The 24,882-nt window shown below is 38.2% G+C and overlaps 1 protein-coding gene and 1 long non-coding RNA gene across 3 annotated transcripts in view; one reads left to right on the top strand and one right to left on the bottom strand.

Annotated features, from left to right (window-relative positions):
• Positions 1 to 18,371, bottom strand: part of LOC148114613 (uncharacterized) — a 51,270-nt gene extending 32,899 nt beyond the window's left edge. Inside the window, exon 1 of the long non-coding RNA XR_015733103.1 lies at positions 18,280 to 18,371. This is a non-coding gene — a long non-coding RNA (uncharacterized LOC148114613). The remainder of the gene's footprint in view (positions 1 to 18,279) is intronic.
• Positions 1 to 24,882, top strand: part of LOC117664199 (AGBL carboxypeptidase 4) — an 836,143-nt gene that overhangs the window by 658,820 nt on the left and 152,441 nt on the right. The gene's annotated exons all lie outside the window — the stretch shown is intronic.

Raw genomic sequence — 24,882 nt, 5'->3', positions numbered from 1 at the left:
CAAATGCACAATATGCATTTGAACATAATAACAATAATGAACATGAATATTTGGAGTATTACTCAAAATTTCTTCATGCAAAATACTCAAAGAAATGGAGCAAAAGGCATATTATTTTATAAGGATTTCTCTTTGATAGAAATCTTGCAAGATAATCTGTTATTATTAAAATGTTAGGATGGTTGTTTATGGCAATGAAATATAATTTTTGTTTTTTTCTAAAAGGAAAATTGACTGTTGAGGAATAGTTCTGATATTTTTTGTGGCATTTGCTGAAACTGGATAATGATAAATGACATGCCCGCATTGGTGATAAAAGGCTGACTCTGTTGGACACCCAAAGAATGAAAGCTGACCATTTAAGAAACAACCAATTACACTACAATACATGATAGTAATTTGTAATGCATTGTGATCAGGGCTCAAAAAGACAAAAAAGGAATTTAATTTGAGACCATTGGAAGCTGTGTTGGTTCGGGCCTGAACCCTTGAAAGGAAATTGCAATCTTTGATTTGCAATGGACCACATATGATTATGAAAATAGGCTTAAACTGATCCAACTGATAAAAGAGGCTTCTATCAGCGAAATACCAAAATAACATCTTTCCTTAATCCTTCATGACTGCTACACTTCAAGGAAGAAAGTTGTTTTCTTCAGACTTTCAATATTTCCTGGCAGTTTAGCATTAATACCTTCTGGATATTTTGTGATACCTCCAGCAACAATAGATAAGGCAGAGAAACACAACAACATACTCTTGATTTAAAAGCTGGCACATCCTGAGGCCAGGGTTGAACTCTCCTTTATCCCACGCTTGCTCTAAACTTGTCACCATGTAGCTGAAAGAGTGACATCTGTTCCTGCAGGCAAGATGCCTGTAATGGTGCCATCTTCAGCTTAGATTAGTTCCAATTTGTCATTTTCACCTTGCAGAGATGAGAGACCCCCAGATGGCATGGAAGGTAATATGCTTCTTAATAGTGGCAGATCTCTCCTGAAGCGCCCTTGAAATTCTGTGACAAGGCAGTAGCCAAAAAAAAAAAAAAAAAAAGCCTCTATTCCTTCTGAAAGCTTTTACAGTCAGAATCAACAGTTAGCAGATCCTGCTCTGTTCCACACTCTTTCATTATTGCTTTCACTTATTTGCTGTGACAGTGAGATACACTGGGGAAGTAAAATATATATGTTAATTATAGCACATAGGCTTGTCACATCTCAAGCTCGAAACTTCTTAAAGAGTGTTTGCTGGTAGGGAAAGTTCTGTTTCTGCATATCTCAATATCTTAACATGGTGTTCAGAATTAAGTGAGGCTGAGGGGGAAAAGTGCTCAGAAGTTGATTTCTAACCGCCGAAACAGAAGAGCCTAACTTTCTAAGAGTCTTTTTCATCCACTTAATTATAGACAGCAGTTGCCCAATAACCATATTAGAACGGAATAAATGGGAAGGAAGTCTCTGAGGTGGGAGGCAATTAGATGCTGAAAAATGGTAGAGAGGATGAAGGCAAGAAAATGGAGCAAAAGGCATTTGATTTTGTATGGATTTCCCAGGAATCACAGAGTTGGAAGAGGTCATTTAGACAATTAAGTTACACTAGCTGCTCGACACAGGAATTCAAATCAAAGCATCACTGACAAGGGTTTCTCTTGAAGGTAAAAAAGGGAAGCCTGCTATCTCTCCAGGTAATGTGTGCCTCTGTCAAAACGCTCTTCTAAACTATTTTTCTAACATCAACCAGAATTTGCTTTTCTATTATTTAAGTCTGTTATTCTATATCCAGCATTCAGAGAGAGGTAATGCATTGATCACAGCTTTCTTCTCTTGGGCAAATCTTTAGGGCTTTGAAGAAAGCTATGATATTTTTTCTCAGGAGTTATCAGACAAACCTTTTGTCCTGGAATTGGTGTGAGGTGAACTCCCTGCATGCTGAAATAATGTCATGGGGAGACACTTATAAAGGAGTCATACGTTTATATGTCCTCATTGTACATGGGGACGAGGAACTTCCTTTTCAAGGAAAGTGACCAGTCTGGGAAAGGGGGAATACAAACTACCTGGGGGAGGGGAAGTGGTCTATTCCTTTGCATACCTCATTTCTCTTGCTAAAATAAAAAGGGGACATTTGTTTGTTTGTTTATTTCTTGGCGTTATTAGTTCTACAAATAACTCAAGGTGGCGAACATATCAAACACACCTTTCTCCTCTTAATTTCCCCACAACAATCCTGTGAGGTGAGTTGGGCTGAGAGAGAAAGTGACTGGCCCAAGGTCACCAGCTGGCTTTCATGGCTAAGGCAGGACTTGAATTCAAGATTTCTTGCTTTCTAGTCTGGGGACTTAACCACAATTGCTTAGGAACTCTCTCCATTAGAAAAATGAAAACGTATTTTAACTTCTCTGTTCCTAACTTAATCTGGTTGATTTCATTCATTCGCTACCGTATGTGCGGATGTAGTTGCAAACAAGAGAAAAGAAAGAATATTTAACCCAGTTATCTGATCATTTTGTATCTTAGTTTTGTCTTTTACAGTGTTAGCCATCCCTCCTAATTTTGAGTACAACATTCCAGTCATTCAATTTGAAATCACATTTGTTTTAAGCTTGGTCTATTTTATTATTATTATTTTTTCCTAGGTAAGAATAGAATACAACTTTATTACGGTCATCAACCAGCAATAGACATACAATATATTAAAAATAATACTGACATTAATCGTGAATAATAACATCCCTGTTATGAAAATACATGATCTTAAACCGTTAGGGTCACTCCCTAATTTATGTGAGTGGAGAGCCAATAAGTATGTGAGTAAATGTATTTTTCCAAAAATTGTTTAGATATCTCCAAAAAATTAGCACAAGTTGACAGCTATAATTCTGTAACCATTTTTTTCTTCTTTTTTTAAAAAAAATTGATTTATATGCCGCCCTTCTCCGGAGACTCAGGGCGGCTTACAGTGCGTTAAGCAATAGCCTTCATACTTTTGTATATTTATACAAAGTCAGCTTATTGCCCCCACAAACTGGGTCCTCATTTTACCTACCTTAGAAAGGATGGAAGGCTGAGTCAACCTTGAGCCTGGCGAGATTTGATCTTACTTTAATTGCAGACAGCTGGTGTTAAATTACAGTGCTTCTGTCTGTTGAGCTAAACCAGGCTCCTGTTGCTGCAATGTGGACATTGCAGTAACACAGAATTTTGCCACTGCATGTGTGGTAGCTGGGTTTGAGTCCTGGAGGAGAAAGCCTACATAAAAGTCGTCTGTCCTCCCTTGCAATCTCTCTAGTAAGGGGATATAAACTGACTTAGGTAAAAAAAAATAATCCATTTTTCCCAGGGCAGTAAGCATGGAAACAGTATCAGCCTAGTCTGGGAAATAAGCCACAAATAAATATGTAAAACCTTGGTGCACAAGTCAGTAGGGTATGTTGCTCAGAGATTTTGTTCCCCTAAAGGCTGCTTCACAAAAGGAGAATAATAATGCCCTCTGTATCCAACCTGAAACCTTCAGCAAAAAGGAAAAAGAAGAAAATAGAAACAGCCCAATCTCTTCCTAGATAGAAGTGAATTTGCTAGTGGGTAGTAAGCCTAGACAGAGATAACTGAAATAATAAATAATAATTCAGAATCCTCTTGTTTGTATGTGGAAATAATACAATCCTTAGGTGAGGAATCTGCAAGAGGTAAAACCTTTCGTGGAGCCGTGAGCCTTTCTTTTCTTTCTGAGTCACTATTCCCCTTTTATCTGTTCTTTACATGCTCTTGGGAGAATGTGCTTTCTCCTTCTTTACATTCTGGTAGAGACAGTGAATACTGATGAGCAAATGCCCTGCTAGGAGGTTGCTCCAGGCAGTCATTTGCTAGACTTATTCTTAGGAAGTACTCAATGTGCCCAATTAGTTGGGGAGAAATGATGGAGAACCAATGTTAATAAATTCAACTTCATACTGTAGATGAGAAGTGCCCCTGTGTTTAACTCTGTTATATGGAATTGCATCCAATTTTAATTTTTGCTTTTACTGAAATCTAGGGGTTGTGATTTTGGAAAGTTTATTTGGTTTTATTTTTATGTTCAAATGGAATTGCATAGGAAATTTGACAGGTGCCAATAGCGAAACTAAAAAGATTGTAGCTAGAAGTTTGAAAGCACATTTTAGGCATAGATATTACATCTTCTCTTTCCTGCTACTAGACCCTTGACTTTATAATTCACATTTCAGTTGCTGCATTGACTTTAAAACTAATCAATGATAGCTATGAACCAAGTCCCTATTTTTCTCCTTCTCTTTTTCTGTACATCAAAACTCCATCATTTCCCTTTTAGTCAATACTTAGTTGGCACTTGGATGCATCTTAAATGAAAACACGAGGAGCAGGACATTCACTATCTGGGCAACAAAGAATCATGAATTTTCTAATCATAGTCTATGTTCAAAAAGCCAGGGACAACATGCATTGAAAGGTTGCCAATCTTCAGAGAGTTCTATAGACTTACAAACATAAGCACCTCAGTTCTTACAACATCTTAGTATCTGCAAACAATCAAAACAAATCAGTCCATACTGAATTTTCAAATGGAATCAGAAGAGCTGGAGAGAAGGGGGGAAAAAACATGGTATCTGGAGCTATTCATCATCAGCATGCAAACTTTATCTTTGTCTTTCCCTTTTTCCTTACCTTAAAGAAGCCACAACCATATCCTGAACATTGATTTAAGAAAGTGAAATCCTGTGTAAATGTACTCAGAAATCAGTTGCATTTCTATTGCTAAGCACTGCTGTCACACAATGTGATCTGTCACATGACCACCTTTCTTAATAACAGTAATCCCTGCAGTGATTAAACAAGGTTGTTAAGTGAGGACTCCTTGCAACTTCCTGCCCGCTTCCAACAACCAAAGTCTGTGAGTAAGCTGACCCGAAGTTGAAACTCCCAGGTGGCTCATAAACAGACTGTCAGGCAGGTAGATGAGGGAATAGAAGGTGAACTCATCAAATTTGCCAACACTAGACTGGAAGGAATAGCCAACATTCCAGAAGATAGACTTAAGATCCAGATGGATCTCAACAGACTTGAACACTGGTCCTTATTTAACAAAATGAAAATCAATGTTGATAAAAGTACAGATTAGGTGAAAACGGGTTCAATAGCAGTAACTGAGAGGGAACTTGGAGTCCTAGTGGACAGTCACTTAAATATGAGCTAGCAGTGTGCAGCAGCAGCCAAAAAAGGCAGCAGCATTGTTAATGCAATCCTAGGTTGCATTAACAGAAGACAGAATCAAAATCACATTAAATTTTAGTAACACTTTATAGTTTTGGTCACCTTATTATAAAAAAGATGTTGAGACTCTGGAAAGAGTACAGAGTACAGAAAAGAGCAACAGAGGGGCTGGAGGCTTAAACATGAATAATGGTTGCAGGAATTCAGTATGTCTAGTCTAGTGAAGAGAAGGACAAGGGGTGATACGATAGCAGTGTTCCAATATTTGAGGGCCTGCCACAAAGAAGAGGGGTCAACCTATTTTCCAAAGCAGCAGAAGGCAAGACAAGAATCAATGGATGGAAACTAATCAACAACCTAGAACTAAAGAAGAAATTTCCTAACAATGAGAACAGTGAGAACAATTAACCAGTGGAATGGCTTGCCTTCAGAAGTTATGGGTGCTCCATCACTGAAGGCTCATCATCATACTTTAAACCATCACTGAATGAATGGATGTTAAGTGAGGACTAGCCATAATCCAATTACAGACACATGCAGATTCCATCTGTATGCACTATGTATGTGATACCAAATAATATCAGACTTAGTATTTTATTTTATTGTATTGAATTTAGTTTCTTCCTTGTTTTTAGAATCTCAGGGTTGCTCACATGTGGATCTCATTTTATTCTCACAAGATTCACCTACAAATTTGATTAGACTGTAAGAGAATGACTGGGCCAAAATCATCTAATGAGCTTTCATTGCTGAGGATAGACGTCTGTTGCTGAGATTGGACACTCAGCTCTGTTGCAAGCCTTTTTCTCTTTTTAATCCATATTTTACCTTCATTTCATTTCATATACCAGCAATCATTTATATAAAGTCAGAAAAAGAGAATATCCAAGTGATAGAACAAAGCTTTTGATGGGCCTTTTTTCCCCCTATTAGGCATCTGTCAGTACATATACTATCATTATTATTTATGTAGCACCTTAGAGTGTATAAAACTAAATAATCACAAGACTATGAATAAATGCATTTATATTTGCTGAGCATAAAAATCTATAATTACCAAGTACAGCCACAGTATAACTGCTATTTAATGTCCATTTCTTTTTGTTACCATAGAAATGAGTCTGGAATAGCTACCTATAATTTCTCATTCCGATACCTTGCTCGTGTATTGCCAAATTACCATAGTAATTGCCTATTAGTCATCAGAAAATAATCATTTATCCTGAAGGTATCTTGATACTCTGAAATTTCACTCCAGGTTTTTTCCCCCAAAATTGACCAGGGCATACATGGGCCCATCTGCTTTTCCAGAAGGTGAATGAAAACCAGTTATTTGAAGAAAAGGCAACATGGGGAAAGGGAATCATACAATAGGGTACAGCATTATATTTTGACATGGGAAGCATCAGATAAGCACCCAGTTGAGCTGTGGGAAGTCCGATTAAGCTGCCTGCCTCTCAGCCATAATATTGATAAGCTTTTCTTTCCAGTCCTTTCTATGGCAATAGAAAGATCTGCGATGTTCAGTGGGATTGTTCTGAATCACTTCATCCCCACTTATGTTTTGCAGCTGTTGAGTATTTTGTGATGTGGAAAAAAGCAAACTAAACATTAAATTTCCCTTCTAGTCTCTGACAGCTGTTCGTTTAGTGACTGTTTAAAGTTACAACAGCACAGAAAAATGTGACTTAAGACTATTTTTCACAGTTACAACCTTTACAGTAGTGTTTCTCAACCTTGGAAGCTTGAAGATGGGTGGACTTCAACTCCCAGAATCCCCCAGCCAGCAGCGCTGGCTGGGGGATTCTGGGAGTTGAAGTCCACCCATCTTCAAGCTTCCAAGGTTGAGAAACACTGCTTTACAGCATCCCTACGATCATGTGATCAAAATTCAGATGCTTAGCAAGTGGTTCATATATATGACCATTGCTCCATCCCAAGGTCATGTGATCACCTTTTGCAACCTTCTGACAAGCAAATTCAATGGGGAAGCCAGATTCACTTAACAACTGGGTTACTAACTTATCAATTGCAGTGATTCACTTAACAATGGTAGCAGGAAAGATCGTAAAATGGGGCAAAATCGCTTAACAAATGTCTCACTTAACAACAGAAATGTTGGTCTCAGTTGTGGTTGTAAGTGAAGGACTACCTGTAATCTGGACTGAAAATACAGGTAATCCTTGATTTACAAAGTTCATTTAGTGACCGTTCAAAGTTATAAAGGCACTGAAAAAAAATGACTTAGGACCATTTTTCACAATTATGACCATTGCAGCATCTCCATGGTTACATGATTTACACTTACACTACATCCAGTTTTGGTTGTCACGATATAAAAAGATGTTGAGACTCTTGAAAGAGGACAGAGAAGAGCAACAAAGATGATTAGGAGACTGGAGGCTAAAATATATGAAGAACGGTTGTAGAAATTGGGTATGTCTAGTTTAATTAAAATAAGGGCTAGAGATGGCATGATAGGAGAGTTCCAATATTTAAGGGGCTGCCACAAGGAAGAAGGGCTCAAACTATTCTCCAAAGCACCTCCAAAGCAGGACAAGAAGCTAATCAAGGAGAGAAGCAATCTAGAACTAGGGAGAAATTTCCTGACAATTACAACAATTAATCAGTGACTGACTTGCCTTCAGAAGTTGTAGATATTTCAACACAGCAGGTTTTTAAGAAGAGATTGGGCAATGATTTGTCTGAAATGGTATAGGGTTTTCTGCTTGAGCAATGGGTTGGACTGGAAGACCTTCAAAGTCCCTTCCAACTCTATTATTCTGTTACAAAAACTAACAAAACAATACAATGCTTTTTGGAAGCTATGGCAGAGTATGTGCCTTTTTCATGAGATGGTAGACTTAACAAGAGCCTTAGGTACTTTCTTTATAACTGTAAGAAATTATCTGACACCTTGGACATAGAAAGACTAAGGCACCCATATTTACTCAATTTTGGTCTATGTCATCATGTGGAATCAGCATCTTTTCTTTTCAGAAATTATGACTAAACTGAGGGATATTAACCAGGGCCTTTTATTCAGCTCTACTCCCAGGTTAACTAGATTTGGTTGAAAATTATTATAAATCCAAATAATCTATGAGTACAGGAATGATTTTTACTTATATGTTATGTCTGCTTTCACCAAGGATTTTACTATGTTTAAGATACTTTCAAACCATTTTAAGCCATTGCTTTAAAAAAAATCATTGTAAAATATTTATCATTCTTTTTCTTAAAACAAATACAGCTTGCAAAAGGATTCCAGCCGCCTAACACAGAAAATACATTGATGCGGTAACTGCTCATTTAAACCACATTACAGCTCCTGAGTATTTTTCAGTTGCTATTGATGTGACAAATTCTCTTACGCAGAGCACTCTACCAATCAATTGTGTTTCTGTGGGTGTGTATGTGTATGTGTATGTGCGTGTCCACACTGTAGCCACAAAACCTTATGTTTTGGGATGTCAACTGAATCTGAACCTCTTTAGCAGTGTTAAATAATGCTTTGAGTATTAAATAATGCTTTGCTTTAGATAGAAAAATAACTAATTCAATCTAGTTTGTGATAAAGGTTGGGCAATCTTCGGGTAGTGGTAAGCTGTGTAGGAATCATGTGGTAGCTAGTTTTAATGTGATTGCTTCGTCCTTCACCATGTAATAACATTGATCTGAAAACACTAAGTAGCCTGTTATTCGTCTCCAGAGCAGACTGTGAAAGGAATCATAATGTGAAATAATTGAATTCATACTTCTTGGTTAATATCTGCCATTATTTCCCTAGGAATGAAACATGGTACACTTAAAAAGATAAATCTACCTATTTTCCATTTAAGTAGTTTTGTTCCCGATTACTGCTTGGGAAGACCTTTGGTCAAATTCTAATCAAGAAATGGTTTGATGAATAATAGCCTTTGCGTTTTCAAAGCTCATGGGGAGGGCAAGGGAGTTACATTTTCTTGTTGCTGAACACTAGTTCAAGCCTGGCACCAATTATATCTTTACTATTTATAAGAAGATATAAATGCATTCAGTCTTCTAAGGGGGTACAAAAAAATAATCTGACAACTTGAATGTTGTACTTCATTTAGGGGGGAGTTTTGAAGCCTACATCTTCAAAAGGCAAGACTAGGACCAGTTTTGGGAGCAGGGGTTAGGAGTTTCCAAAGCATGAAATGTGAAATTAACACTTGCAAGGCTTAAAAATTCATTTCACCCTTTAAACCCCCTTAAACTCCCCCGCATGCAAAAGTATCAAATTGTTGTCCTTTTTACCACCATTCTGGGTGAGTTCTGGAGCTACAAACAAGAAGTTTGCATACCACCACTCCAGGTTTCTATTGCCACCGTATTCAAATTGTTGGAAAACTGAAAATGTCATACCCACAACATAATGATTGCTTTTTATGAAACATTTATTCTATTTGAATACTGCACATGTTTTTAGATTCCCTTCCTGGCTTTCATTGATCTTTCCAACAGTTGCTTTCGACTTTTGAAATGCCTTTCAGAATGTTTTTGCATTCTGATTAAGGTATTGGTGTGATTTAATAATATCTTTTCATAATGCAGTCTCTTTAAATAGGGAGTTTGCCATTTTGCTAGATTTGCTGCCAAATGCAATAACAACAATATTTTTACTTGAAGCATTAAAAGCTATCACACAAAAATCTGAAATTTCAAACAGCCTTGTTTGCATTTTGGAGTTCATTTATCCAAATTTTCAATGCTTTTGATTTCTGCTTGACTGTATTTTCACATTTTTAATTCCACTGCTGTTCAGTTCCCTCAAAACAGTTGTAGTCTTACTCCAATAGAAATGAGAAACACCACTTACACATAAAATCATGAGCACTCTCTAACTGATTGGAAGCGGAAAAAGAAACTTAATTTACTAAAGCCTTCTTTATGCCATACAGGAAGTAGGAATAGTTCATTCGCATTCAGGAGAAGCAGGAATGAATGTACTACCCTAGTTCCCCTTGTACTGTTTTGCATTGGTAGAGGGTGGCCACTAGTTATGGAGGCTACTCATAAGATTGAATAATTATGGCCCTCATTTCTATGCACATTGATTTTTTTCCTCCCACCTAGACCACCATCTGGAAAGTCTGTGCCATCCTAAGCTGAGGAACATCCAACCTTAGAGACAGATAACAATTCAAATAGAAGACAATATATGTAGCTCAGAGCTGAATTGTGGAGTTCTTGGTGCTCTCTCAGTTAGTTATTTGATTACCCAACTAGATAACATGAGTGCTAGTGAGTATGCTGTGTGCTCCTTGTTTATATACAGCAGTTAAAGTGGTTTTTTTTTTTAATTTGATTTATATGCCGCCCTTCTCCGGACACTCAGGGCGGCTTACAGTGCGTTAAGCAATAGCCTTCATACTTTTGTATATTTATACAAAGTCAGCTTATTGCCCCCACAAACTGGGTCCTCAATTTACCTACCTTAGAAAGGATGAAAGGCTGAGTCAACCTTGAGCCTGGCAAGATTCGATCTTACTTTAATTGCAGACAGCTGGTGTTAAATTACAGTGCTTCTGTCTGTTGAGCTAAACCAGTGTTGATGGGAGTTTGAATTTCTCCTTGATAGTTCTTGACTAGGGTATTGTTTTCTGCTTGATTTTTTTGTCTGGTGTTGCTTTCCTGCTTATCTGGGTATTGGCTACTGGAGAGGATGTGTTCTGGCCTTTTTGTTTTTCTCTTAGCTTTTTAATTATTTCTTCTGGGGGAAAAAAAACCCCTTTCTTTTTATGACACTCTAGTCCCTATTTGGGGTAGAGTTGGGTCAACTGGATGGAGTTGAACATTTACTGGCCGGATGCCATACCTGATGCCTACAGGAGTTCAGAGCCAATATTTTTCTTTGCACCCTAGGCAGCATCTGCTGCTATCTGGTATTGAATTTCCAACTTTCTGAGTGGGAGGCAAGCGTCTTTACCACTAGGCCACTCCTAATTATTTCTTTGAAATGGTGTCTAAATATAGGTTAGCATGAATATGATGATTAAAGCATAAAGTATTTTATGTATAAGAGGAAAATTCATAGTTAATTTCAGATAATCCTTACTTTATTTTTCTCTCTGTTGCTATTTTTTTCCTCATTTTCCCCCTTAGTAGTACTTAGTACTACTTGAGGGGAAAACTTAGTAGTAGTTTTCCCCTCAAATAGTACAATTATGCAAGAAGTATATGATTGGGGGGGACACACCATTTAATAGTAATTGGTCAGTGAACAGAAAACAAATAATCAACACAATAAATAAACAAAATAAATTGCCAGCAACCCTGCCAGAAGGTCAATGATCTTCATGTCTATTTCTTTAATCATGCAGGTGAATTCTTGAAAAATAGTTTGACTTTTACTTATTTCTTAGACCTTAGATATAACCTCCAGTTGGATTATCACTTTTAGCAGGCATTGTTTTCCTTATTATTGTTCCAAGTCCTTTCTAAACGTTAACTCCAACCTTGCCATAAAAAGGGGCAGACGTATGTACATACGTATATACGTACGTATGCATGGACAGACAGACAAACAGACAGATAATGTTAATAAGAGGCTCCTCTTTTACTCCTAAGTGCCTACAATTCAATCTGCACAGATTATACAATAATAGCAGAAGGTATAAAAAGAAGATTTGGGTACTTACTTTATACAAAACATAAATTTTTGAATAAGTCCAAATTATTAAAAAAAATCATGTAAACTAAATAAATTCAGGAAAAAAATATGGTTTATCAGTGGGTCTCCTTGAGCCTTCTCCAGTATCGATTTCCACTTGTCTTCTCAGATGAGATGTAACTGAAATTGACTTGACCTGAATCTTGTTTCTATAACCAAGAACTCAATTATTGTTAAGCCACTTTGTACCCACTTTTCTGTCTACCAGCCTGCTGGCATTAATAGTTTCAGGATGCATGGTTGGTATGAAAATTTCATTGGAAGGGGTTTTATTTCAGTTTCTTGGAGCTGGCAGTTCTTTCTTTTCTCGTTAATAAAAAGATAGGCCAGTGCAATCATAAATAAACAGATTTGACTAGAGCAGTTTGACGGTTATGAATTCCATGTCATGACAATTGTATTGCACATCTAAAATGATCTTAAATCAAGAACAAATTAAATGCATACCAAACACTGAAAAACCTGTTTGCTTGTGCTTATTGCCTAAGCCTTTTTAAAAGAAAACAAAATTTACAGATGCTTACTTGAAGTAATGAAATAACAGAACCATTTATAAATCATTTTTAAAATAAAACCTATTAAATGTTCCCTTGTGATTTCTAGAATAGCTTATAAAGTAGAAAGTGAAAAACGACTTAACTTAAAGTGGAGGCAAAATAAAAAGAAGGATTGACATGGTTTGAAGAACAAATACGATCATAATTTTTTCAAATATGCTTCAGAACATCTTTATTATCATTTTTTGGGGATTAGAGATATCATTAAAGTCTTTTGTCAGAAGTCTTTTCATAACAAAATCTTCACCATCCCCTATTCTTTCTTCTGAAACTTTCATACCATCCAATTAATTTTTGAAGGACTTTGTAGTGAAGCCAGGACATAGAGACATTGCTTGGAATCACTGGGAAGCCACTGATAGTATTAGAGAAGTCACACTGGGAAACAGGGCTCATTTAAGTACATCAGAAAAAAAGAGAGTTTCAAGAGCCCTTAAGCTCTTGGGGTTCATTGATTAGAACAAGGAACTAGAGGTGCAGTTAATTTATGCTTTTCAGTTTCATTCAACTCTATCTGCCTCTGAAGAACATCCCAGAAACAGATTAATCTACTTAATCAGGTCTCTGCATATTGGCATATCTTCCTGTTTCTTTGCCATAAACAAAAATAATGGTTCCAGCTTCACAAAGTTCTTCCCTGCCATTAGGTAACTGTTTCTACAAACTCAGGAAAAGTTATTCAGAAAAGATGAAACATTTCCAAGATCAAAGTAAAATTGGTAGTCTAAATGTGGAACAAAATACGCACCTGTGTTTTTATGTGTGTCTTCCTCATCCTTCCTGAAAGAGAAGATAATATTCTACAGGGTTTTTTTTTGGGGGGGGGGGAAATGAGATTGATTTCTCAATTTTTGTGAAAAGGGTACCTTGCTTAACTGTACCAAGAGGCCGAAGATTCCCCCATCTCTTGTTTCTTTAACCTCATAGAAACAAAACAATGCATCTGTTCATAGCATTACAAGCCACAGTTGCAATTCTTTGGAAAGTTAATGAGAATTATGCTATGTATAATTCATCATTTACCATAGAAACAGTCATCTCTATGGTAAATAAGAAAGGAGGAAAGGAGACAACCTTTCCCCCACCATAAGAAAAAGATCCAAACATTCTGAAAGCCACTTTGATTGATTAATTATGTCAAACTCTTTATGCTTGGCCCATTTTAACATTAGACCTGTATCTAAACCTTTGTTTTATAACCTGCTCAGCATTACAGCCAAAAGCAAATAAACCTTTTATCAGTTCTCTATTACAGGTAGTCCTTGAGGTACGACCACAACTGAGCCCAAAATTTCTATTGGTAAATGAAATATTTGCTATGTGAATTTTGCCTGATTTTACAACTTTTCTTGTCCTAATTGTTAAGCAAATCCCTGCAGTTAGTAACACAGTTGTTAAGCGAATCTGGCTTTTTCCATTGACTTTGCTTGTCAGAAGGTCACAAAAGGGGTTCACACGACCCAGGTTCATAGCAGCTGTCATAAATATGAGTCAATTACCAAGCATCTGAATTTTGATCACATGACCATGGGCATGATGCAATGATCATAAGAGTGAAAAATGGTCATATGTCACTTTGTTTCAGTGCCGTTGTAATTTTGAACGTTCACTAAATGAACTGTTGTAAATTGAGGACTACCTGTACTTTCTTATTTCCCATGAAGCATGACAGAAGCTTCACACACTCACCTAGGCTAGTCACATAGAGAAGGCAGAACTTCTATCTCCTGCAGAACCATAAATCAACCATGCCTTATATATCACGATCAGACCACTTCTCCTCCTTTTGAATCAATGGACCTTGTGCCTGTTCTTTTCCAGTCCTTAAAAGCTAGATTTACATAAAATTTCTGCCTGGTGTACATATCACTGGTTCTTACCTTCCCAGCTTCACTCTTTACAATTATTTAGAAAATAATATGAAACACTTATTATGTCCCAAGATAAAAATAAGAGTATAGAATAACATGTTCTCTAGGTGGGAAACTAGATATTGAAAGTTGGGCTAGAAAGTTAATATCACTCAAGTCAAGCTTGACATCTGGTGATTAAATGGGCATGTCACCTGTCACATAATATTATATACAGGGAAGAGCTCATAGTAACCTGTCTGAGAAGGTGTTTTTTTAATTTTATAAATAGCAGCATCATTGAGAAAATCTCCTTCACAGCCCAAGGCTTTGCTTCAGTGGTGGGATTCTACTGGTTCAGACCGGTTCGGGCGAACTGTTAGCTCCAACATTCAGCCATGAGCGAACCGGTTTGCTCTGATTTTGAAATGGGCCCGCCTGCCCTTGCATTATACTCACCTATATTCCCATTTCCAAAGTCCAGCTGTTTTCCTTGCCGGCAGCAATGCGGAAGGTGAGTTTTATCTAAATTGTGCACACACACGCTTAGCGAACCAGTTGTTTAACCGGTAGGATCACAGCCCTGCTTTGCTTGCATAAACAGCATTTTAATCCAATTTCCTATGAAAATCTCTATGGTTTGAGTTATTGTTGAACAGACAACAAAGAAAGTACCACAACAAAGCAAATACGTTGCCAGACTTTGATAAAAGTGTGAGACACTCACAGATTAGATAGGAATTTATGAATAGTCCCAGTTCCCCAACCACATATGAATTACCATAATGGAGAGTCTGTGAAAGGTCTGTCTTTATAACGATATTTCAGAATTTAGTTCCACCCATAACTTTGAGGAGTGATGATCAATTGCTGAATAATGATAATCATGGTGACTGTTACACAATTGGTTATCCATCTCCCTTAATTATATCCTTGTTTTGCTTCACATTTCCATGATACAGATAAATAACCTATTTTATCCAAGGTGCGTTGAACCCGACTTTCAGGCAGGATTTCCACTTTTTTATCTGTTGTATAATGAATTAAACTTTTCCCTTATTTCATATGGACCACCGATTTGAAAACAAGGAAGATTATTTGTCTTGGCCCTCCCTTTCTGTTTCATGTGAGCTGTCCACTCTTTTTCCTTCTCTCATGTTTCAGTGCTAATTAAATACTTACCCCATAATAATCATTGTGGGAAATTCATATTGCAAAACAGCCTGGAGTGATGGTTGGGGAAATAGCTTTGCAACAATGCAATAAACTGGCATATTACCGGGCCAACTTCTGTTATAAATTTACCAAATTAGCTTCTACTCTGGAGATGAAAATGTTGACATAGAAAGGATATGGATTGTGTCACACCAGAACAGCATGTCTTCTCAAATGGAGGCATATTTGGATGCATTTTAGATTCCTTGTGGTTTATTTGGGCTTTAGCCTGCATCATACAAGTTAACTATTCTTTGAAGCAAACAAACTCCATTCTAATTTTATCTCTCTTTTTATTTGCTAATTCCAAAATGGAAGGACTAAAATCTGTCCGTGCAGCTGTAGTTTTGAAAGACTCCTACTGGGAGAGTCCTGGCAGCCTAATCAGAGATGCTGTTAATGAGGTTCACCCTTAAGCAAACTGTGATTACACATGCAGCTTTCCGAGAGGCTGTCTTCTTGTTCAATAATGTTTCATCACCTGGTATTCAGTTGGACTGTTCAGTCCTTTGGAATATGACTGCTTACCAGCCATTTTTGTAAGCCGCTCTTACATATTATTTGGAAAATGTGGGTCTTAACTCAAGAGAGCAGAGTATTTTTTCTAATTAAGCTTGAATTTTCCTGTCTGTAATCTGGAGCAGGGGTCTCCAACCTTTCAGGCCTCAGGGATCACTAAATTCATAATTTAAAATCCCGTGGACCACTATCCAGAGCCTGGATAGCTCTGCAGACTAAGCACTGTAATTTAACACCAGCTGTCTGCAATTAAAGTAAATTCGAAACTTGCCAGGCTCAAGGTTGACTCAGCCTTCCATCCTTTCTAAGGTAGGTAAATTGAGGACCCAGTTTGTGGGGGCAATAAGCTGACTTTGTATAAAATATACAAAAGTATGAAGGCTATTGCTTAACGCACTGTAAGCCGCCCTGAGTCTCCGGAGAAGGGCGGTATATAAATCAAATTAAAAAAAAAATGATCTGCTTAATGACCGGCTAGGTGGGGATGGGTAGGTGGTCATGTGACTGAATGAGCGTGACCAACTCAATGTCACTCACATCAAGGGGCTCCTCACCAGCCTCTACTCACCCCTCCCCTCCCAGCCACTCCTCGCCTGGCCACCAGGGCTTTTTAGGGCCCCAACAGGCAGCAGTTATTGGAGCTAAGCAGCCACCACAAGAAAGAGTTGGCAAAACAGCTGGATCAGTTCAAATTAGATCTGACTGAGAAGGAGGCTCAGCAGAAGCACCTCACTGTAGACTACGAGCATAGGCTTTCCAAGCAGAGGGAAGACCTGCAGGAATGCAAGGCCAGGTACAGGCACCCCGAGGCTCAGCGGGCTGAGATGGTCAGCCAGGCCATGATGCAGTCCCACTGGAACAAGGCCCTCTAGCTCTTTGCCACCAGCGGCACTTCCCTCCAGCCTTCACCCAAAGCCCCGCACCAGGAGGCTGAAGCAGACCCCAAGTTGGAATTTCTGCCCCCCTCCAACCCTCACAAAAAAAGACCCTGAAGGGGGAGACTCTCTGCAACAACACAAACATTCATTGCACATATCCCGCCCGTAGTTTGAGGACCCTGATTTAGTGCAATATAAAAAATACAAATAATTTTCCTGTGGCCACCAAACTTTTCTCACGGACCACCGGTGGCCCATGGACCACCAGTTGGTGACCTCTGATATCTGGAGTATTGTCTCCAAAAGTGACAGTGTGAATAACAGATGCCTTTCAATTCATTATAATCTGATAAAGTAGATAGGGCAGCTTGGATTTGTTCGAAATGGGTATCAGGTCATAGACTTGATAAAGTTCTTTTCACTGAGACAAAGATGTGAGAGGATTTTCTTTGATGTAGCCTCAAAGCTCCAGAAAAGTCTCTTCTGGAGAGTGGATTGGAAGATATTAGAACTACTGGAGAACTATTTAGAAAAAAAAATGGTGTGAAACAATAAAACCACTTCTCTTTGCTTTTAGAAGACATGGAGAAGCATATTAGTTCATGAAGAAATTTCTGTGGATTGGAGGTCACTTCAAGTTTCAAAGTTTTTACAACCCTATACTCTAATTATTAGCATTACCCCTTTTGCCTAACAATGTTAATGTTAGCCTGATTTTTACAGTAGAACAAATACAGAACCTAAGGTTGACTAATCCTGGTTCCACCTGAATATACTTTCACATTAATTATTCTGCTATCCAGAATATGATAGCTGGGTTGGATCTATTGATTTTCCCATTAAAGGCATTTTAGATATCAAATAGCCTTTCAGCGATTTAAAGTATGTTGTATGCTGATATAATATAATATCCTTAAATGATTGATTTAATAATTATAAACTGATACTGAATCCTATAGAAGTAGTATTATTTTATTTGTTTGGTAAAACATTTTAGAATTATTCTCCATATTTTTGATGCCAGATCCTTTCTGCAATGTGTCCCACATTTTAAAACATATACTACCTCCTATGGGATTCCATTCTATGTTTGACTGGAAATATGAAAAACAGTGATAGCATTTCTATCAAAAATTCCTCCTTGTAAAATAAAATAAAGTAAGAAATATTGTAAAGTCATGAGCCTTACTATGGAAAAGTCAGTATTTCCTCTTAACAATTCATTGATCTCTCCTTTCTACTCATTTAAATACTATGTTTAATGTCATAACATCAGGCTTAATATTTGCTTGTTTAAATAAACAAACTCTGAGATGAAAAGGATTTTTTGTTACTTACATGAATGATTCAGTCTTGTGACGTCACAAATTCTGCCCTTTCCTCCTTCCTTCCTTTGTTTTTAAAGGACTCTTGTCAGTTTTCTCTTCTTATTCCCGTACTCTTTCATTTGTTAAAGAATTACGTTCAGCCTTTGGGAATCTGAAATTGAAATCTGAAATTGATATTAGCCAAAAATATGTTTCCACTTTTCCACCAGATATATGGTGAAAGGTTGATGGAATCCCATAGTTTAAAAGAAACCTGTTACGATACAGCTCTGCAAATTGTTATGAAATTAAGAAATGAGAAGTTTATCCTATTTTGGATTCCCCCTCCCAAATGAGATACAAAATAGGTAATAACTTGTATTGATCAGATCTCACTTGTTGAAATTGTGAATATTTTCAAATCATTAATCACTCACCCCAGGCAATCTTAAAAGGGTTCTCAGGGGTGTGCTGCTTAGACCTGAGGGAGGTGACTTAGATTCGCCTTGGCAAAGAGCTCAGTTCAATATGTAATTTTCTTACATATTTTCCTTAACAAAGTAGTTTGCATTTCCTCAAAGATCACATTTATCTCCTACTTTTGACAACAGGTTTTTTTAAAAAAACAAAATATTTTCTTCACCTAATGCTCTTCTGCTGATGCATATTGCATGTTCCTCTTTCATGGCCTAGCTTTAGAAGCAAAGATGAATGCTGGAGCACTTAGCACAGGGGTATCAAACTGGCAGCCTGTTCGCCGGATGTGTCACGCACAGGCCACGCCCACCCCAGCTCTGCGAAGGGAAAAGATGTTGCGATACGTCATGTGATGGCAACGTGATGCTGCGAGTTTGACACCTGTGACTTAGCAGGCTAGGTTCAGATGGGACACCTTGTTGTGTGTGCAGGACCCTGCTGCTTCATGAGCCAGTTACAGATATTCATGCTATCTATTCATCTGGCTCAAATTGTATGAGGTAGAGTGGTAGAGATCTACTTCCAGGTAGAACAGAGTCTTCCAGAACCCAGCATTAAATTGGAACCCAGATCCAATTGGAACCCTTGAGAGTGCAGAACATCCATTATAAAATGTGGGGAGAGAGTTCTTCAAGCACTCAAGAGTACTGGTAACATTAAAAGAAATGGGAGATTTGCCTGGCTTGGTAAGAAACAAGGCAGGAAATGACAAAGCAGTGCACCTTAGTATTGATATGTGTCCACAAAAGTTCCAAGTGAGCAGGGGAAAATTTTTTGCAGGCCAAGCTAATTTGCCACAGGATTGTTGTCATAGATAGGGCAGCCATGTTGATATAGTAGCCCACTTTCAGTTTAAGGGGAAAGGGACCAAACTGTTTTGAGATAGCCTGCAGTTGACAGAATTGAGTTTGCGTGTTGAGGCCGCCTCCTGGTACCTGATGCAGACAGTCAAGGAGTAAGCCCTAACATGCCTGGTTGAGCATGCAGAAGTAGCTCTTTTTGTGCATCTGGTGCCAATGATGAGGTATCAGCTTGCCTGAACCAGTCAACATTAGCTGTTTACATTGCTGAGGTGCATGGACTTTGTGATGTAGCTGGTTGTGGAAGCCTCTGTGCTGGCAGAGAAAGCACTGCATCTGGGAAGCAGAGAACTTTCTCACCACTGGTGTATTCTAACCAACCAGCATCTGTAAGGCATATACTTGCATTACGCCAGGAAGCTCAAAATAATTTTCTTGGTATTCTCCAGCAGTACTTGCTAACACTGAAAACTCCTATGCAGATCACACATACACAAGTGAGCATAATAATGTGAAGCTTTAGTTCAGTTTATTTCAGTTTGGTTTTAGGAAAAAGAAAGCTTCACTGCTTTGCAAAATATTTTCAAGGGACTGTATCACTCAGATCTTTATTAAAGCAAAACATTGCTTTATGTGCAGAGTTTTGGTAAGTAGGAGTGTATGAAGACTTGATGTAAAGGCAATGTAATGAAATAACGCAATCAAATTTTAATGGAATCAGCATGCGAATTTTAAGATTCATCAAGACATCTCATGACCTGTTGGGTCATCATTTCAGTTGTGTTGTCATTTCAGAAGTGTTTACTTATGTAAACAGATCAATAGAATCATTATTATTGTTGCTGTTGTGGTTTATTGCACAGGCATTCAGATATTCAGACCGAATCTGGCATTTTTATCCATTTATTGAGTCCTTCCCAAGGACCTAGGATGGGCAGATGCTGATATTTGTTGATGTTAAAGATACCATTGCATTGCCAGATGTAAGCTGTTCCAAGTAAAGCTGCCTTTTGCAATTGACTAGTAGTGATTTAGTCAATGTTTATGGTGTTCAAGTGGTGCTCCAGTTGTTTTGGAATTGCACCCATGGTACCTATTACAATTGGTACTACCTTTGTTTTCTTTTGCCACAATTATTCTATTTATAGTTGCAGGTATTTGTATTTTGTTATCTTCTCCATTTCTTTCTCCTCTATTCTGCTATCTTCAGGTACTGCCTGGTCCACTATCCAGACATTTTTTGTCTTTCTTATCAATAGTTGTTAAGACTGGGGTGTTACATGGCAGATGCCTGTCTGTTTGAATTCTTAAGTCCTAGAGCACTTTAGTTTTTTCATTTTGTTACATTCTCTATTTTATGGTTCTACCAGTTCTTGCTTGCAGGCAAGTGGTATTTCTTGCAAGTCTTCCAATCCACATTGTTGCTACTTTGTCATACCATTGCTTGTAGTCAGCCTTATAGTGATCTTTTTGTAGTAGCTAACTAGATGGTTCACTGTTACAGTACTTCAGCTTCTTTATAGAGACAGCACTTGTCTGTTGCTGTCTTCCATAGTTCTGGTTTTAAAGCCATTTGTTAAGGCTTCATCTTTGGCAGCCTGAATTAGCTCCCCTTTCTTTTCAACTTTCCTGCTTTTAGACATTGCCAGGTTTTGTTATTATCTGCTTTGTCTGCTATTTTATTTTTTAATGTACTGGCCAAGGTCTTCCCATGTCTCCTTTCTGGTCTTCATTTGGTCTTTCTTATAGGGCAGTCTTGTAGGGCAGTCCAGTTTTCAGTATCCAGTCAACCTTCCTGGTATACTAGCTTCAGTGCATCTTCTAAAGTGTCCATCAGATATTCTTCCAAAGCCTGTTTTAATTCCATAACTATCTGATGCACTTGCAACATTCTTTCCCCACCAATTTTCATTGACAAGTAGAGTCTGTCAACATCACTGTGAGGAAGATTTATTGTCGTTATTTTTTGGCCTTCTTATCCAGGGCTTTTAGTTCTGCTTGACTTAAAGTCTGGTTGGACTTTAAGATTTTTTACACTCTCTTGAGGTATTCACTTCTAACCTTTTTCTTGACTTCAGTATGCTTGTTGTTGTTGTTTACATTTATATGCCACTCGTTTCATAGTCTGGGGAATCCCTGAGTGAGCAAATAAGCAGTGGAAGTGAATTTCTGACTTCCTGTTTCCCTTCCCTAGTGACTCTGCTTGGAGTGAGAAAGTTAATGGGCAAGCTGGCAGGGAAGGTTGCAGGTTGCTCAAGTAAGTGTCTCCTGTCCCTCTGTGCTCGTGCCACATGACCACTCATGCATCCCTGTGCACCCTCCCCTTGTAACATTGTCCTGCACCTTCCCCACCCTGTGGTGTTTCCTTTCGTATCTTCCCTAACCTTCATCATCCTTCTCACTCACTCTGCCCCCCACTTGGCAGAAGCCATGTAACTGCCTCCTGGCCATGGACTTGCAACTTCCTGCTGGCTTCCCCATTGACTTTACTTGCTGGCAGGGAGCATCTGCAATGATGATCTAAACTTGATCATCATGTTCCTGCCAATTTCCTTATTAACTTATAGGAAGCTGTCAGGCAGTGTTAGAAAAAACAATCATGTAAAAATATGGCTGACTGAAATTTGAACTTTTTCAAATTTCAATCCCACAAGAGTAATGAGCTCCAGATTTTGGACTCGTTTTGTAAGTTAGCCTATTGAGGAATCTTAGTTCAAACATTGTTGCCGTATGATGCACTGTTTCACCCAATTAAGGCTTATTAGCAGACAAACAGACATGCAAGTTTTAGTAGCATATAGATGGAGTTTGCAAATGTGCTCACAGTCTTTTGTTGAATTGGATTTTTCTGTCCACTTGCCCTTTCCAATTGGATGGAACTCTTCAAATTACATTTCAGATTTGAATGGAATTGACACTTTAGATGAAGTTGCAAATTAGAATTGGGTATTTTCTGGTTCACATCTCTGTTGTGCTTATATTAGCTCAGCCTTTTTCTTTTTTTCTTCAGAAGAACAATCATAGGAACTGGATTAACAGGAAAGATATTTGAATTTCAGAAAATATTGTGGATGCTAATGTCAAACAAGTATGCAAGAGAATATCCCAGAAATGAATGCTGCTGCTGCGATCTGTAAATTCTTTGTTAAAACATTTACATTCCTCATGGACGTATACAAATTCTATGATGAAAAAGGCATCATTGTATACTCAGATATAGAACTAAAAGGCATTTATTAATGCAGAGAAGGTTTCTTTGTAACATTAAATTAATAGTTATTTGAATGCAGGAGTGCCTCCATATGAATTATTTAAATCCTCATTCTCCTTTGACATAGATGCCATCTGAAGTGGACTATAAAAATAGCATCTGGGTTTGTCCTTGAATAAACTGCTACTACTGATGGGATGAAGTTACAATTCATCTTTGCTGATTCATTAATTACTTAATTTTTTTCCCCCTTTGGTTCTCTCCTACTAACTAATTTGAAGAGATGAGATTGGGCCTCCTTGTCAGACTCCCAACACAGAGTCATGTTGCAATTTTCTAACCTTTTGTAATAGAGTACAGTGATACAGTGGTGTTCATCTTTAATTGGTTCTGGGAGGCACGATGAGTACTAAAAATGATGAGCACCAATAAACCACATGACTGACCACCTGACCCTTTGTTTCAGCTGGGAAGGACTTCCTGCCTATCCCTTTTTCTATGTCAGCGCCCTTCCCATCATGGCCGACTTTCTGTCCACCCTCTGCAACTGTCCCCTTCTTCCTTTTGCAGCAATCTTCCTGGCATGGCCAACTTCCTATCCATTCCCTATGGCTGTCACTCTTTTCTTATCATGGTGCATTGACTATCAAACAAATAACAAGTACAGGAACAACATTTTCACATCAAAATGCACTGAGTACCAAATTCAATTAGTTTTGAAGCAGTTGAGTACTGAGGTACACTTATATTAGCTTTTCCTACAAACTTTTCTGGCAGTATTTGGTAGAACTACATCCTTCATGAGCCTCTGGACATTGGTTTCTGGGATGTTGTGTATTCGACTAAATTCTTTAATCTTCTAGTCCACAAACTGTCAATTCAGTAAAACATAGCCATCCATTTTAAATGCTTCCAATCTGTCTGCTCAGTGATGCTCAGAGTTCACTGTCCTTTTACAATGTACACTGTCAGATAACATGTTGCTATCATGTCATGGCTGCCTTGTGAAGTCTATCAAAATAGTGGGAGCAGGGAGTCAATGTTGTAGTTGTTCCACAGTTATTCAAAACTCCGAAAGAGGGCACCCTTCTTATTATTCTTAACAAATGTGGGATGCCTCTGTCCATGTCTATTTTATAATTACTGTTTGGATTGAGCTGGGAGATTCCCTGTTTATATATAATCAAGGTTGCTCCAGATGTGGAAAGAAAAAGCCAAAGTGGTTCCAGTGGGGACAAGAGCACTCAGGGTGGGGCTCCTAAACTGGGGCAGTGACTCCAAGTGATCCTAGGAACAATAGTAGGGTTCTCTGCCCAGAAGAGTGCAGAGCAGTGGTGGGTTTCAAAAAATTTTACTACTGGTGTGGCTTGTTGGGCATGGCATGGCTTGTTGGGCGTGGCTTGTTGGGCGTGACAGGGGAAGGATACTGTAAAATCTCTATTCCCACCTCACTCCAGGGGAAGGATACTGTAAAATCCCCATTTCCTCCCAATTAGCTGGGACTTGGGAGGCAGAGAATTGATGGGGGAGGGGCCAGTCAGAATTTTTACTACCGGTTCTCCGAACTAATCAATATTTCTGCTACCGGTTCTCCAGAACTGGTCAGAACCTGCTGAAACCCACCTCTGGTGCAGAGCTAGGAAAGCTAAGATACTACACAGAACCCACAAACACTTAGAGGACTGCTGCTACTCAGATAAATTTTCTTTAAGCATCCTATGTCAGCCGATCCAGCATCAGGCATGGCATAGTTTCTTCAATGATACAAAAATTAAAATAGAAATGCTGCCTAGACTATAGGACACCCTAAGCTTGACATTTAGCAAAAGCCCTCCTCCTGACAGACATTGCTAGCCAATTAAAGTGGATCGAAGCACCTTATTGGGATCAACTTGACAGTTCATAGGGAAGTTAAACAAATAAAAGAAATCAAACTGAATGGCTGGAAGGCTTTCTTCACTTAATCCTGACTACTGATAATATTTTGGTTCCAAATTACATTGCTGAACACATTGCAGACATTTGACAAAATATTCTAGGCCCTAAATTGGGTTGGGTGCAAATGGAGTATCTCTACCATGGCAGGTGGATTTAATATTACATTTCATATCTGGTTTATACCTTTCCCCCTTTGTCTCATTAAAAA

The sequence above is a fragment of the Pantherophis guttatus genome, chromosome 3 (genome assembly GCF_059756535.1).
Source record: "Pantherophis guttatus breed Tessera chromosome 3, ASM5975653v1, whole genome shotgun sequence".
Taxonomy (NCBI): domain Eukaryota; kingdom Metazoa; phylum Chordata; class Lepidosauria; order Squamata; family Colubridae; genus Pantherophis; species Pantherophis guttatus.
Note: the sequence above shows the minus strand (reverse complement) of the source record. Positions and strands in the feature narration are given on the sequence as shown.